The sequence below is a fragment of the Lissotriton helveticus genome, chromosome 12 (assembly GCF_964261635.1).
Source record: "Lissotriton helveticus chromosome 12, aLisHel1.1, whole genome shotgun sequence".
In the NCBI taxonomy this organism is placed as follows: Eukaryota; Metazoa; Chordata; class Amphibia; order Caudata; family Salamandridae; genus Lissotriton; species Lissotriton helveticus.
The window spans coordinates 452,028,766-452,042,021 of NC_136073.1; the positions used below are offsets into that span (position 1 = coordinate 452,028,766).

The following is a 13,256-nucleotide window of genomic DNA, read 5'->3' on the forward strand; positions in this document are numbered from 1 at the left end:
AACAACAGTTGTCCATTAATGTACCTGTAAAATAAAGACAACGTTAGAGAAAAGTACAATACGGCTCGCGCCATGGGGGTATGCGACGCTCCGCCATGCGAGAACCACAATCGGGGCAACGTTCAATTGTCAGCAATTATGAAAAAGCACTGCAAAAAAAAATAACAGTATTGTCAGATGCAGAATACTGAGGCAAACAGCCTGGCACGAAAAGATGGGGAGGAGATAAGTCAACCCTGTCCGGTTTCATGAAACAGGTCAGCACTAGCCTGTGAGTCAGTGCGTGGCGGAGACCGTTGAGCATCATCCGATTTTCGAGGAGACCCTCTGTTTTTGTAGGCTCGACAAAATTCCTGTGCCTCCGCAGGGGAGTCAAAAATGCGAAACCTGCCATCCACGTCCACCCTGAGCCTGGCAGGATACAGCATACCATAGCGCAACCCCAGTTTGCGCAATGCAGCCTTGACACCAGTGTACTTACGGCGCGCATCTTGGACCATGATGGTGAAGTCCGGGTAGAAAGAGAGCACATCTCCCTGCCACTGAACCTCGCCCGCCTCCCTGGCAGCCTTCAGCGCCGCATCTCTGTCCCTGAAGTTCATGAGCCTGGCAATAATGGGCCGGGGCGGCAGGCCAGGGTTAGGTCGGGGCCCCAGCGATCTGTGTGCGCGTTCAACCACGAAGCCAGCGGTAAACGTGTCTCGGCCAAAAAGTTCGATCAGGAGGTGTTCCACAAAAGTGTCAAAGCGTCCGGTAGCTGTCGTCTCCGCCACGCCAATTATTCGGATATTATTGCGCCTACTGCGCGCTTCTAAATCCTCGTTCTTAATTGCGACGTCTTTAAGGATCTTCTCCACTCGTTCCAACCTTTTCAGCGTCGACGCAGCTCCATCCTCGATGTCGGAAACTCTGGATTCCGCCAGGTCCAGGCGCCTATCGTGCAGTTGGATCGTCGCGCCCATGTCCGCCATTTTCTTTTCGAGGGTATCAAAGCGAGAATCCAAGGCCTTGAATCCAGCCCGCATCTCACCCATCATCTCGGGGACTATACCCGCAGTGTCTCTCACCGCCACCTGGCCCCCAGTGTCCGCCTCCGCTGCCGGCGAAACCGCAGAAGCACGGACGGGCGCTGAACTGAAGGTAAGTCTCTTCTGGGTAACATCCTTCTTCACCATGTTGGAAGCAATGTTGAACAAATCACCAGTGGCACAGGACTCTACGACTACAGCGACACCCAGAGAGTCAAGCACAGTGACAGGGCACCCCAGCAGTAAGGCGGTCAGGTCGGGACCAGAGGATTAGGGGTACTCGTTGTTCCTCCGCCCCAGGGCTGAGTCACGCTGCAGGGGCCCACGAGTCGCCAAGGCAGTAGTACACAGGACGGTAGGGTATGAATCCGGCTGGAGTAATATGCCAGAGGTCAAGAAGTAGGGTCAGCAGGTGGCCGCGGCAACCACTCGGCAGCAGCCGGCGGATCAATGGGCCCGCCAAGACAGTCAGCCAATGGTGGTGTAGTGGGGGGACCAGGTAGGCAAGGCCTCGAGGCAAAAGCAGCACAAATGGGCAAGGTCCCGCAGGTCATGCAGCTAGCGCCGGCCAAGAGGAGCTGCACAGGCGTCCGATAATCAAGGCCACCGCATCAACAGGAGTGCAGGAGAGTTTGTAAGTCCTGGGTCTGCAGGGGGACAGGCGCAGGTCTGGGGTGCACGGTAGCGGTGGGGGCAAAGGTGGCAGGCCCCCACCGAATGCAGCGATGTCAGGCCGTCCGCAGAGCGCCCAATAGCCCGCCGGCCACACCCCTCGCCAATCACCCCCCAACCCCGGAGCCCGCCGCCCGCCGCCCGCGCTCCCCGCTCGCCGCCGCACTTCCCGGGCAGTCCCCGAAAATCGAGGTCCCGGCTCCCAAGGCCGGACCAGGCCGCAAGTGCCGGTCGCGCACCGAGGGGCCGCACCTCCACCCACGGACACCACCGGGGCCGAGCAGCGGACCTGGGAGAGCACAACAGCGGCCCCAGGGCCGAGGGGGACAGCAAGGGGGCAATCAGGAGACTCACCAGGCGCTCCGGAGCTGCAATGTAACGGCCCGCGAGGCACAGCCGGCCTCAGCACCTCTCAGCTGTTCCGACCTTTCACGTCGTCCCCCGTCCTCCAGACTAGGCAGGCTGCATCAGGTGGCTTCAGGGATCAGTTGCAGGCATAAGCCGACCCCAGTGCAGCGCCGGGTCACTTGCGAATGGCCCCGTTCATTTCTCGCCCGGCGGAGCTCTACAGTCAGGCGGCCATTTCGTTCGCCTGCGTAGCCACGCCCCCCTCCGTTCCCTTAGTTAGTGAGTCCGCCGAGTCAGTGCCTAGTTGAGTCACAAATGTAGATTGGTACTGTGGTCTAAGGAGGTGTTCTATTGGGTCTTTCCCCCTCCCCGTACACTCGGGCCCTGGCGTATTTTCCCATATACTTGACTTCCCGGGCAGCAGCATCGGTGAATTCAGCTATTAAAGTGGAATGATCCAGGAGCACTTTCAATTATGGGGTGCTTTACATGGCAATGTCAATATCTTTTAGTTTCCTCTCTATTTTTTTTAATTCGTCTCGAATGGAGCTCAACACACCGGCATGTTTCGAAATGCTGACACCCAGGATAAAGGCCTTGAAGGTCCAAAGCCTAAGCTGCGACTCTACGGTGCCCGCATTCAATTCAAAGAATTCTGCAATAATGATAGGAAGGTTTATAAATCGCCTGGTTACTCACACCGGCGTGTCCCCGCGCTATGGTAAGTGGCAGCAGCACATTCGCAGCAGCCCAGAGAGGCAATCTACTGCCCAAATAGGTGGGTTTTAAACTTTCCCCTGAATCTGGACTCGGACGGTTCCAGGCGCAGTTCCAGCGGGAGCTTGTTCCAGCTTCTGGGTGCAAGAAACCAGAAAGACCTACCACCCATGCGTGCCTTTTTCACTTTGGGGATTATCAGTAGCCCAGAGCCAGAGGATCTCAAGGCTTGGGCTGGCTCGAGCGAGTAATAAGGTCCTGTAATGGCTTAGGTGCTTGACCGCCCATAATGCGGTGGCACGTGCACAGAGCCTTAAACTCAATTCTACTTCTCACCGGAAGCCAGTGAAGTGCCTGTAACACGGCCTTCTAGGCGGATCTTCTGGGCAGCCTCAAGACCAAGCGAGCCACGGCATTTTGTAACACCTGTAGGCGGTCAAGGCTCTTGCTAGTGGCACCAAGGTAGAGAAGATTGCCATAATCCAATCGTGCGGTGACAAGGGCATGCACCAACGTCCTTCTAGCCTCCGTAGGGAGGAGCGCAAGAACCTTCCTTAGGCCTTTCAGGACGCCAAAGCACACCCCCACCACCCGGCTGATCTGGGGCACAAATGTTAGTTCAGCATCGAGCCATACACCCAGATTTTTGGCTTCCTGACATGGAGCGTCCCCCTCCTCACTGTGAAATACTGAATCTAGTAGAGCATTTGCAGGAATCCTCTATAAGGTACGCTGCTTGGGGACCGAAGGGAAAGGGAAATATTCAACCTTATTTACGTCTAAGAGAAGCTGTGGCGTGAGATACCAATGGTCGATCCGGAAACAAGTGCCATGTGGGGCAGAGTAACGGGAGTAGTTTCGGGATCCAGGATAGTTTATGAACCATGGGTTTGCCAACAATACTGCCCACAGGAGAGAGAAGGTCTCTAGTAGCATGTGGTGTCATGACACTCCCAGGTATGGTAGTGTCAGTAGTAAAGTCTAGTGTGAGGTTGAAATCCTCTCCCATTAATATGGTGTCTGAGTTCAATTGGTCAATGAGCAATGCTATTGTGGAGAAAAAATCGGATGTGTCAACATTTGGAGCGTATATGTTAGCAAGAAGTAGAGGCACACCCCCAAGAGATCCCTGGACTAAGAGAAATCTGCCTTCTGGTTCCATCACCCCTGATGTGATTTGGAAGGGAAGAGAGCGGTGTACTAAGATGCACACCCCACGTGAACAGGTATTGTAGCAGGAAAAGGACTGATTTTGCCCAATAACACTGCAACCCGTGGGTTGGAAGTGGCGCATAATGCGTCTCTTGTAGGAAAGCAATCTGAATGGAGTGCCTTGTTAGAGAGGCCAACACCTGTCCATTCTTTTTTGGGCACGAGAGTCCTCTTACATACCAGGATAAGTATCTAATGTCCGTAGTGTTTAACTCCCTTGCACTCATTTAACCACCCAATATTCGGTTGAATGTAACTGGTAAGATTAGACCACACCGTGTCATGTTGTACAGAATAGTATGCTCCAGACAAACGACTAAGGAAAAACAAACTAGAACAAACAACCCATTTCAACTACCCCCCTCCCGCATCGTATACACAAATATGCAGCACCCAGTGAATCCCAAATGGATAACAATGAACATATGGAAAAACGGGGGGGAGGGAGAGGGATAGGAAAAAGTGTAGGAAATTATCCTGAGGGGAATAGCAATGCTCCGACAGAGCCATCACGAATCAGGATAGTCACTGCTGAAGATATGTCCACTCAGCCCGGTTTCATAATTAGAGGCTAGGTCTGTGCTGCCAGATAAAGAGGTGGAATGGCGATTACAGTCCTATCGCATATAGGTCCACTGACGTTCTCAGTTCAGTTAAGATAGGTCCATATGCCACCGGCTTGGCATTGTAACAAAGTTCCATGGACGCAGTACATCAACGGACTTCGAACATCAAGCATCAGGATTGAGTCGTCCATCTTTTTCTTGTCGCTGCATCGTCTTCTGACGGTTTTTCCAAAATTTGACCACTGCGTCTGGCTTCAAAAATATGCGGTTTGAAACCAACCTGCACACGTAGTCTAGCCGGGTATAGCATAGCATATCTAATGTTTGCTTACCGAAACGAGTGTTTCACGTCAGTGTGGTGCTGGCTTCTTGTACTAAGGGCGTAAAGTCAGGAAATAGTGAGACATTTGAGCCTCGATAGTTGAGCGAACTGCACTCTTTGGACAGACTGAGAGCAGTGTCCGGGTCATTGTAATTGAGGAGTGAAGCGACTATTGTCCTAGGGGTCGCCCCAGATGGTGGCTGGGGACCCAGCTATCGATGTGCCCACTCAACAGCAAATGTGGCAGAGAAGGATTTCTTCCCAAGTAGGTCAACTAGGTTGGATTCAATAAATCTGGACATGGGACCTGTGTTGGTTTATTCCGCAATTCCATCTACATGCAGGTTATTTCTGCGCGAACGTGCTTCTAAGTCTTCTGCTTTCGTTGCGAGTTTTTTGAGAAGGCCTTCTGTCCTATCCAATCTTTTCTGGATAGACGGATGAATGTCCTCTATTTCAGAGATTCGATGCTCTGCTTTGTTAATCCGGGTGTCCTGTGCCTCTAGGCGACTATTAATATTAACGAGGTGACTGGTAAGAGTGTCCAAGTGGGCGTCAATAGATTGAAAACCCGCCCTGAGTTCGGACATGATGGCTGCCGCACCCTCAAGCTGTCCCTGGTCTGGTTCAGTGGCACCGTCTGTCTCCTCTCGCCTGGGGGTCTCCCCCTCCCCCTCAAAGTTCAATAGCAACTGCTTTGGGTCAGTACCGCCCAATATGCAGTCTCAGTGGTAGGAGACGGGCTCTGGGGGAATATTGCTTGCTTTGGGATCTCCTATGTGTGTTGCGTATGGCAGTCTGCACCAGAATGCAGTCTATAGGTCCTACCTGCAGCACTGCTGGTAGGTTCAGATTGTGCATAGAGGTCGTGATAGGGTAGGACAATTTATGCATCGTGATGTAAATCCTAAGCCAGCATCTAGTAAACAGACAGCTACACAGTGAGGCAGCTAAGCGTGGTGAAAATCAGCATGGGTGAGCGGGCATGTGGAAGGTAATTTCGGTGTCTGGGGCGCATTTTATGGGAATCAATAATAACAATAATAATAATAATAATAATACAGACACTTGTAAAGCGCAACAGCTACCGCAAACCGAGGTGTCCCGGCGCTAAGCGATCAATAGTATGCAAAAGGAGAGTCAAGAGCCAAAGGCACGGACCCATTAATCTTCCCTAAAGAGCCAGGTCTTTACTTTTTTCCTGAAATGAGGCTCTGTCTCTATGTTGCTCGGATCAGCTGGCAAGGTATTCCACAACTTAGCTGCTCCAACCCTGAAGGATCTACCTCCTAGGCGGGCCTTGTTGAAGCGGGGTGTGCAGAGCAGCCTTTGTGAGTTAGACCTTAGAGATCTTGTCTGCTTGTAGCCACATAGTGTTAGTTTCAGGTAGCTGGGGCATTTGCCATGGGTAGCTCGGAAAGCCAACGTTGGCGTCTTAAGCTCTATCCTTTTAGCCACGCAACCAGTGTATTTCTTTTAAATGTGGAGAGACATGTCTTAAAGGCAGCATCATTAAGAAAACAGCTGGGCTCTGTGGAGCGATTCATGCCTGATTCTCTGTGTTGCTGCACAGCCTCCGCGTTGCATCCCTTACAGCCATGATTCTGGGTAGAGAGAAGCTGCCTCAGCTGCCATTACGGTGAATTGCGCCTCCCACTACCTGTGGGGCGGAGATGCCGATGGGAGTAGCAAGGCACCTGGGGTCACACTGCAGCCAGCTCTGCCATCAAGAGAGCAGTCACAAGCCCAGATCCGTCCAGCGCGTCAGTGCTTTCCGCTCCCCGCCATCAGGCTCACCCGAGTCCCCGGTCGACTCAGGGTGGCGTCCGGCTCGGATACGCTGCTTGGATTTCTGCAACCACGGGCACTTCTAGTCGCCGTTTTTGGTGCTAAGGATTCCAGCGCCTCAGTACGTCGCGGATGACTGCCTCACAGCACACATGCGCCGGCGGTGAAAATTGAGCAGCAACGGCTCTGGAGCTTTCAAGTCAGGCTGCCATCTTAGTTGCTGGCTGAGCCACGCCCACCCTTTAAGACTTTCTTTAATAATTGGGCCCCTAATTTGGTCTGGCGTTGACCGTGACCTTTTGTGTTTATTAGAGTTCTGTCTCTCTCTCTGTTTTGGCTGACTTCACTGTGAGTGACCGCATTATGCTCTTTCACAAGGACCATATCTGCACATAAAGTAGTTTTGCTCAGTGCCAGTAACTACTGTGGCAGTGTGTGCTTTTTGAGATCCAAAAACTATTTTTGCTTTTGCCAATGTTTGTTATAATGGTGAGGGCCTGGCAGCTCCCACACCAATTAGGTTTTACAAAAACCATGCCAGAACAATTCACATGCTGGCTTTGCCAATGCTTGTTTATTTTTGTTTCCCATAATCTTATTGAAACTGGTTACACTGATTTTCCGTTATGAATATTTTTGGGAAACACTAGCATGCATCAACACATGTTACTAAATGATGCTGCAAAGAAATGGTACCTGAAATTTTACAGTAGTTTAGAAAAATGTTTTTTTCCAGCTTTTATTTTTTTATGAACATTTTATTTTGAAAGCAAAGACTCATCAATCTTGCTTTCAAGCTTCTGCAAATATGTGCATCAAATCAGAGAGCATTCTGGGAGCATTATACATAGCCTCATATTGCTAAACTTTGAAAACTTTTGTACACATTTTTATACTGGAACTACTGTCAGTAGTGCAGTCGGAGATTACAACATTTACTTAGAGCAACACACCCTAACAATAAAGGCTTTCAATTATTGAACCAGAAATACAAGTTTGAACACCATTTACATATGGGCAAAAATATTACCTTAACTGCAGATAGTGCCCTTCCCTGATCCATATTATGGTACTGCAAGCTGGCAGCCAAAGGGTTTCTGCTGTAGGGGGTTGGGCCTACTTGTCCCAAGGACAAAATTCACATGAAAACTTGTTGCCCATGACCCCAAACAATATGTCCTGGGCGTCGGGCTGTGGCAGTGGTTCCCAAACTGTGCACCGTGGCTCCCTGGGGAGCTCTCAAACCTAGCCAGGGGAGCCGCCCACCAAGCACTTTCATGCATTTAATGTAGAAGGGTCTGTTGGCTTCAGTTAAACTAATTAGACTTGTTGATGATTTGTAAGTGACATGCCTAAAGCTGTAAATGTAATACTTAATTGATGGCATGTCAAGTGAGATGACCTCCATATTTCACTGGATCACCATGTTCCAACACTCCAAAAGTAAGCGGAAGATGCCTGATTTATTTTGTTACTCGTTAATAGTTTCGTTTTTTTCCCAATGCATTTTACATCACTGCAAGTTATCAAGAAAGTACAGCTGTCCTGTCTATTAAAAACACTAAGGGTCGTTTACGTTGTTGGCAGCAAACTCCTCCAAACAAATCAGTTTCTGAATAGTTTCTGACCGAATCGGGTTCTGCGAGTCTGTCTGGCCAATTACGATGCTTCTGAACATTGTTCGGTCGGACTCTCATTGACTGCAATGGGAGCCGGTGTTCCGGCCAAGAACACAGGCTTCCATTGAAAGAAGGGGTGGTTGGGGGAAGCCTTGCACACTGTGGCGGGCACCTCATGGTGCCTGCCACGCTGTGCATGGTTGGGAAGAGGGGTCCCTTGTGTAACCTCTCATGCCCCAACCAGAGGCCTACATGTGAAGGGGGGCCTGCTATGGGTCCCCAAAGTCAGATTCCTACAGCAGTTTCATGTCGGGCAGACCGATTCAGAAGGGCTGTCAGAATTGGACATCTTAATCGCTCAGTCGGAAACCGTATCCTTTGAGCTGTACTATTGGGCTCCGAACGACTAGGGCTACCGGAATGCTTATTGGAACCGAATTGGTCAGACTGAATAGTTTCCTTGCACCGTAATCAGTCAGTCGGAAATGTATCCGATTCGATCGGAAACATAGATTCCGAATCCGATTCGGAGAATCCGAATCCTGTTTGGAGCCTTTCCGACCGACATCGTAATCGGCCCTTAAGTATTATTAAGTTATGACATTTGTATTTGTATCATAGGTACTTCCAGTACACATTTCTTTCAGTACACACACATTTCCAGACAGGCCTGCTCTCTCCTTGAGCTAAAGGAAGTAAAACACCATATACAGCGTAATGCCAAAATTTGAAAGCAATAAAGTGGAACCACTTTTTTTATGAAAACAGAGAGGCTTGGATGAAATACGAGCGCACCAGCAAATGGGAACTGAGTGAATTCGTTTTTAGAAATATCATGACACGACACCCCTGACGAAGGTTTCATACCGAAATGCATTGGGTGAAGTTTTAATAAAGTCGTGTTTGACGGAACCATCTCCTGTCTATGAACATTTTTGAATGACAAATAGAAATGGATAGAATAAATCGATAAATGGATAAAGGAAAAGAGAATTGCGTCTAAAACATGAAAAAATGAAGAGTGGAACATAATATTGGTTTATTGGATTCATTTGGCAACAGATAAGGCTGTGCAGGTGGAGTGGGATCATAACACGTCCCCCGTGTGTACGTTTGATATTGCTAGCGCAAAAGGGCGGAGCGCGTTTTCAGCTAGCACGCCTATATACGTCTGAAGCAGTTAAGCATGGCAGAAAAAACATGGTTTAAAAAAGGAATAATCTGGTGTGCATCTCACCACCAATGTACATTTCATGTGATCAAATGAACCACTTTCACAGAGTTACCGGTAGGGTGTCTGTTTAGCGTCCAAGGGGTACACAATGCCAAATCAATTAATCTTAATGTTTTGTTAAGTGGCAGACACTACAATTACCACATGCAGACCCATAAAAGTGTGCTGGATGCACCTTTCTGTTTCAGGTGTCGTATGCACTAGAAGGTCCCTTTTCTTTAAAACAGAAAAAAAAATGTAAAACGAAAGGTCTAGGTTGTTTCACTCAAGAATCTTCCAGTGTTTGTTGATAACCTTTTTAAGCTTGATATAGATGTGTATGTCAAGAGATGAGCCTGATTGTTATAGTCCGGTATAGAGGAACAGTTGTGACATAGTCTAAGGAACTTGCCAAAGGGTTGATTTTCACGTAAAGTGCAGGGATGGAAGGTAATGAACCACAAGTGACTATTTGTAGTCATAGGTATCCGAATTAATCTGTTTCAAGATGTCCATCTTTGATAAAAATCAAAAGGTTTAGGAAAGCCAATTCTTTATTTGAAACCATGTGATTGAATTTCCAAAAATCATTTTGGCCATTTAATCCATTTTATGAATTCCTCAGCTATTTTTTGCTGCTGTGACAGATAAATGAATTAGTCATTGATATACCTAGACCACATCTTAATGATTCTTATAAGGGTTCGACTGAGTAATTGTAGTATGCCTCAAACTTTGTACTGATAGTTTTGACCAGACTAGAAGCAAAGGTATTGTCCAGGGTGTACTGTGTGTTTGCAAGTACAAGGTCCCTTCAAATGTAAGGGTTTTTTTTGTTGGCTGTACATACAAATTCTGTCAAAGTGTCTTGATGTGAGGTAGTCCCATTGAGTGTTGTATAGAAGTTCTTCAATCACTCTGAGGCTTTCTTCTGTGGTAATACTCATATATTGTGATTCAGTTTCCAGGCCCGTAGGTTTGATTGAAGGGAATTCTGTTAAGGGGATTTAACATCTCCTTGGTGTTTTGATAAAAGTTGGCAGGTGGATGAGGGAGCGCTATTTCAGTGGGATTCTTATGAAAGAGAGAGGGCTACCAAACCCTTCCCTCTTGCTCCTCTTCCTCCTCCTCCTCCTCTTCCTCTCTCTCGCTTTCTGCGCCCTCCGTAGCCTTGTTTTCCTGACAAGTCAGAGGGTCCATCATTACACTAGCTCCACAAGGCTTGGGGGCAGTTTTATTTTGTTCTTTAAAATACGGACTTTGTGAATTCTTTGCAATGCACTGGAGGGTTCCCTGCATAGAAGTGAGTGTTTTCGTTTTCCCTGACATGCAAGGGCTTCTGTTTCAGAATCCCCACCGAACTTTTCAAATCAGTGCATCATTATGTGGTACACTGAGGTGAGGTTATTTCATTATTTCCCTACATCTATTTTTTTCAAATGTCCTCAATCGTTCGTTTTAACCCAGGAAATAGGAAGTAATGCAATGCAAATTTCTATCAGTTGTGTGAACATTTGGAATTCTGAATGGTCGTCCTTCACATATCTCTGGACTAATAATTATTTGAATTGGGATTACTGAAATCAAGGGAATCACTCTACTCTTACTACTTAAATGTAGGAATCCTTAAAGAAAATGCAACCAAACACATTGGATGTGTCTTATTGGCTAACCAAAATGTGTGTGCTCCAATGGTAAAGTGCAATTTCTTATGAACTTCTACCAAATGTTTGCTGCAAATGTCAGCTGATGTGGCACAAATCTTAAATAAAGATTCTTGAATAAATTGCAGCCAAAGTAAGTTTGTTCGTGCTTGTGCTAGGCATCTATTCCCCAAACAAGCCTTACTGCACGCCTCCTTAAAAAAAATTGTATTTTAATAGTACATACACTGCTCTCCTGAAGCCATGTAACTTTAGACGCTACAAAGCAAAACATAATTTAAAGTGATATGCTCACACTGTAGGTTATATTTATTCAAGTTAGGAACGTTGCAAGAGGTTTCAAAGTTAAGAAATGTATGATGCCCTAAGATGCATGTTTGCAAACCAAATTATGAAAAAAGGTTTAATTTGAATCTTCCATAAAGGGATGCTCTTCATTTGTAGAACTACCATATGTAACATTTGCTGCATATTTTTGTGATGAATTTAGTCATCGCACCAATGCCTCACTGGGTTAGTTGGCTGTTGTCAGGACCTCAAAAGGATCCAGTTATTATCCTATTTGTGTGAATTTGTGGCTGAAACGTGTTGACCCAGGGAAACAGAGGATACAAATTTTCTTAGTACATCCCCACCTGTTTTTAACTCCATCAGGGTGCCCTTCTAAAATAAAGTTAACAGTCGGGACACCCTAGACTATTGTAAACCCCACCCAATAACCAAAGCACTTCCTTGGCTATCAAGTTTGAGCTTGTCCAGATGCACTAGGCATCTGAATGAGGACTCTGATAAATCATGCCACTTGGAATCCCAGTGGCTGAGGGTCCTTTTAATACCATAGGGTAATCCCTTTGGGCTGGTGTGGAGCGATAGACTAAGCACGGTAGGAGTTCCCGCCTATTGTTTTTGTATGAAAACCAAATTTGACTAAACTTGTGAGTGTACATACACATGCACTCTTCAGTGTGTTACAGCAGCATCAGATCCTTTCAATGTGTTGAATGTTAAAAATATTTTATAAAAAAAAATCTGGTAAAGAACATAAAATCATGCCAACTCTCACCTAAAATGAGTCGAGTTCACTGGTTAAGAATTTAGTTATGATGGGCATGAACTCTGTAAATGAAAAACCATTTTGCTGTGATGTGAGGTTGACTTTAGTGGTCATTCTGACTTCTTGAGAGTATTAATCGGGACCTTTTGTTGAAAGTCAAATTATTTTTTTAAATTAAAAATAGCTACAAAGCTCATGGATTTAGCAGAAAACGAGATTAACATAGAAGTGTTGGTTAACTTTACTTTCCAGATTGTGCATTAAGTGAAATGAGCAGAAAAGATGGGGCAGTAATGAAGGGAGTATGAAATTGTCCTAAGCAATATTTTATTGGAAGGTGTGAAAGACCATGTTTTCAACCAATTGCAAACTTACGGTCGCAAAATATCTGGGCATTGTATCCTCAGTGAAAATTGGATTGGAATTCTTTTTTGGGGGGGGAATATTTACAGGTTTCAGCATTAGCTGATCTGGTTGTATTTGATGAACACATATTTGACTGTCCAAATTGTCTGAGCCTATAGAAGAAGTGATTGCTCCAATATCTGCTGTCCTCTGCCTTGTAGTTTTGTGAAATTATTCTTCATCCATTAGTGTCCTGGTTCAGCACTTGAGAAGGTTGTCTCTTTAATTGGATATCTAAATTACCAGTTTGTCTAAAACCTCAGATAATGTTAATACATATAGTAAAGTGTATGTAACAAACACATTTTACAATTAGAAGGCAGTAGATCAAGGCAATATAAGTAGATACATTTACTTACTAGTGGATAATAGACTACCAGCTGAAGGCTAGGGGGGTCTGCAAATACAATTCCGAGATCTGTGTACTTGCAACTCAGCATACACACATAAACATAGGCTTCCAAGCAGAAGAAAGTCCACCCCAGAGGGATTCGGTAGGACTCAGACTGATTCTATTAAGTGCATGCTTATGCCATTAAGAACAATGCTAATTCCTAATACGTGTTTCTGGCCACATACTGACTAGTTGACCAGCGCGCTACTGATGTACCAGATTGGATAAACTGTTCTTTGAGGTGAAGCTAGTAT

The 13,256-nt window shown here is 46.6% G+C and overlaps 1 protein-coding gene across 1 annotated transcript in view; it reads left to right on the plus strand.

Annotated features, from left to right (window-relative positions):
• Positions 1-13,256, plus strand: part of NFATC3 (nuclear factor of activated T cells 3) — a 934,632-nt gene that overhangs the window by 159,342 nt on the left and 762,034 nt on the right. The gene's annotated exons all lie outside the window — the stretch shown is intronic.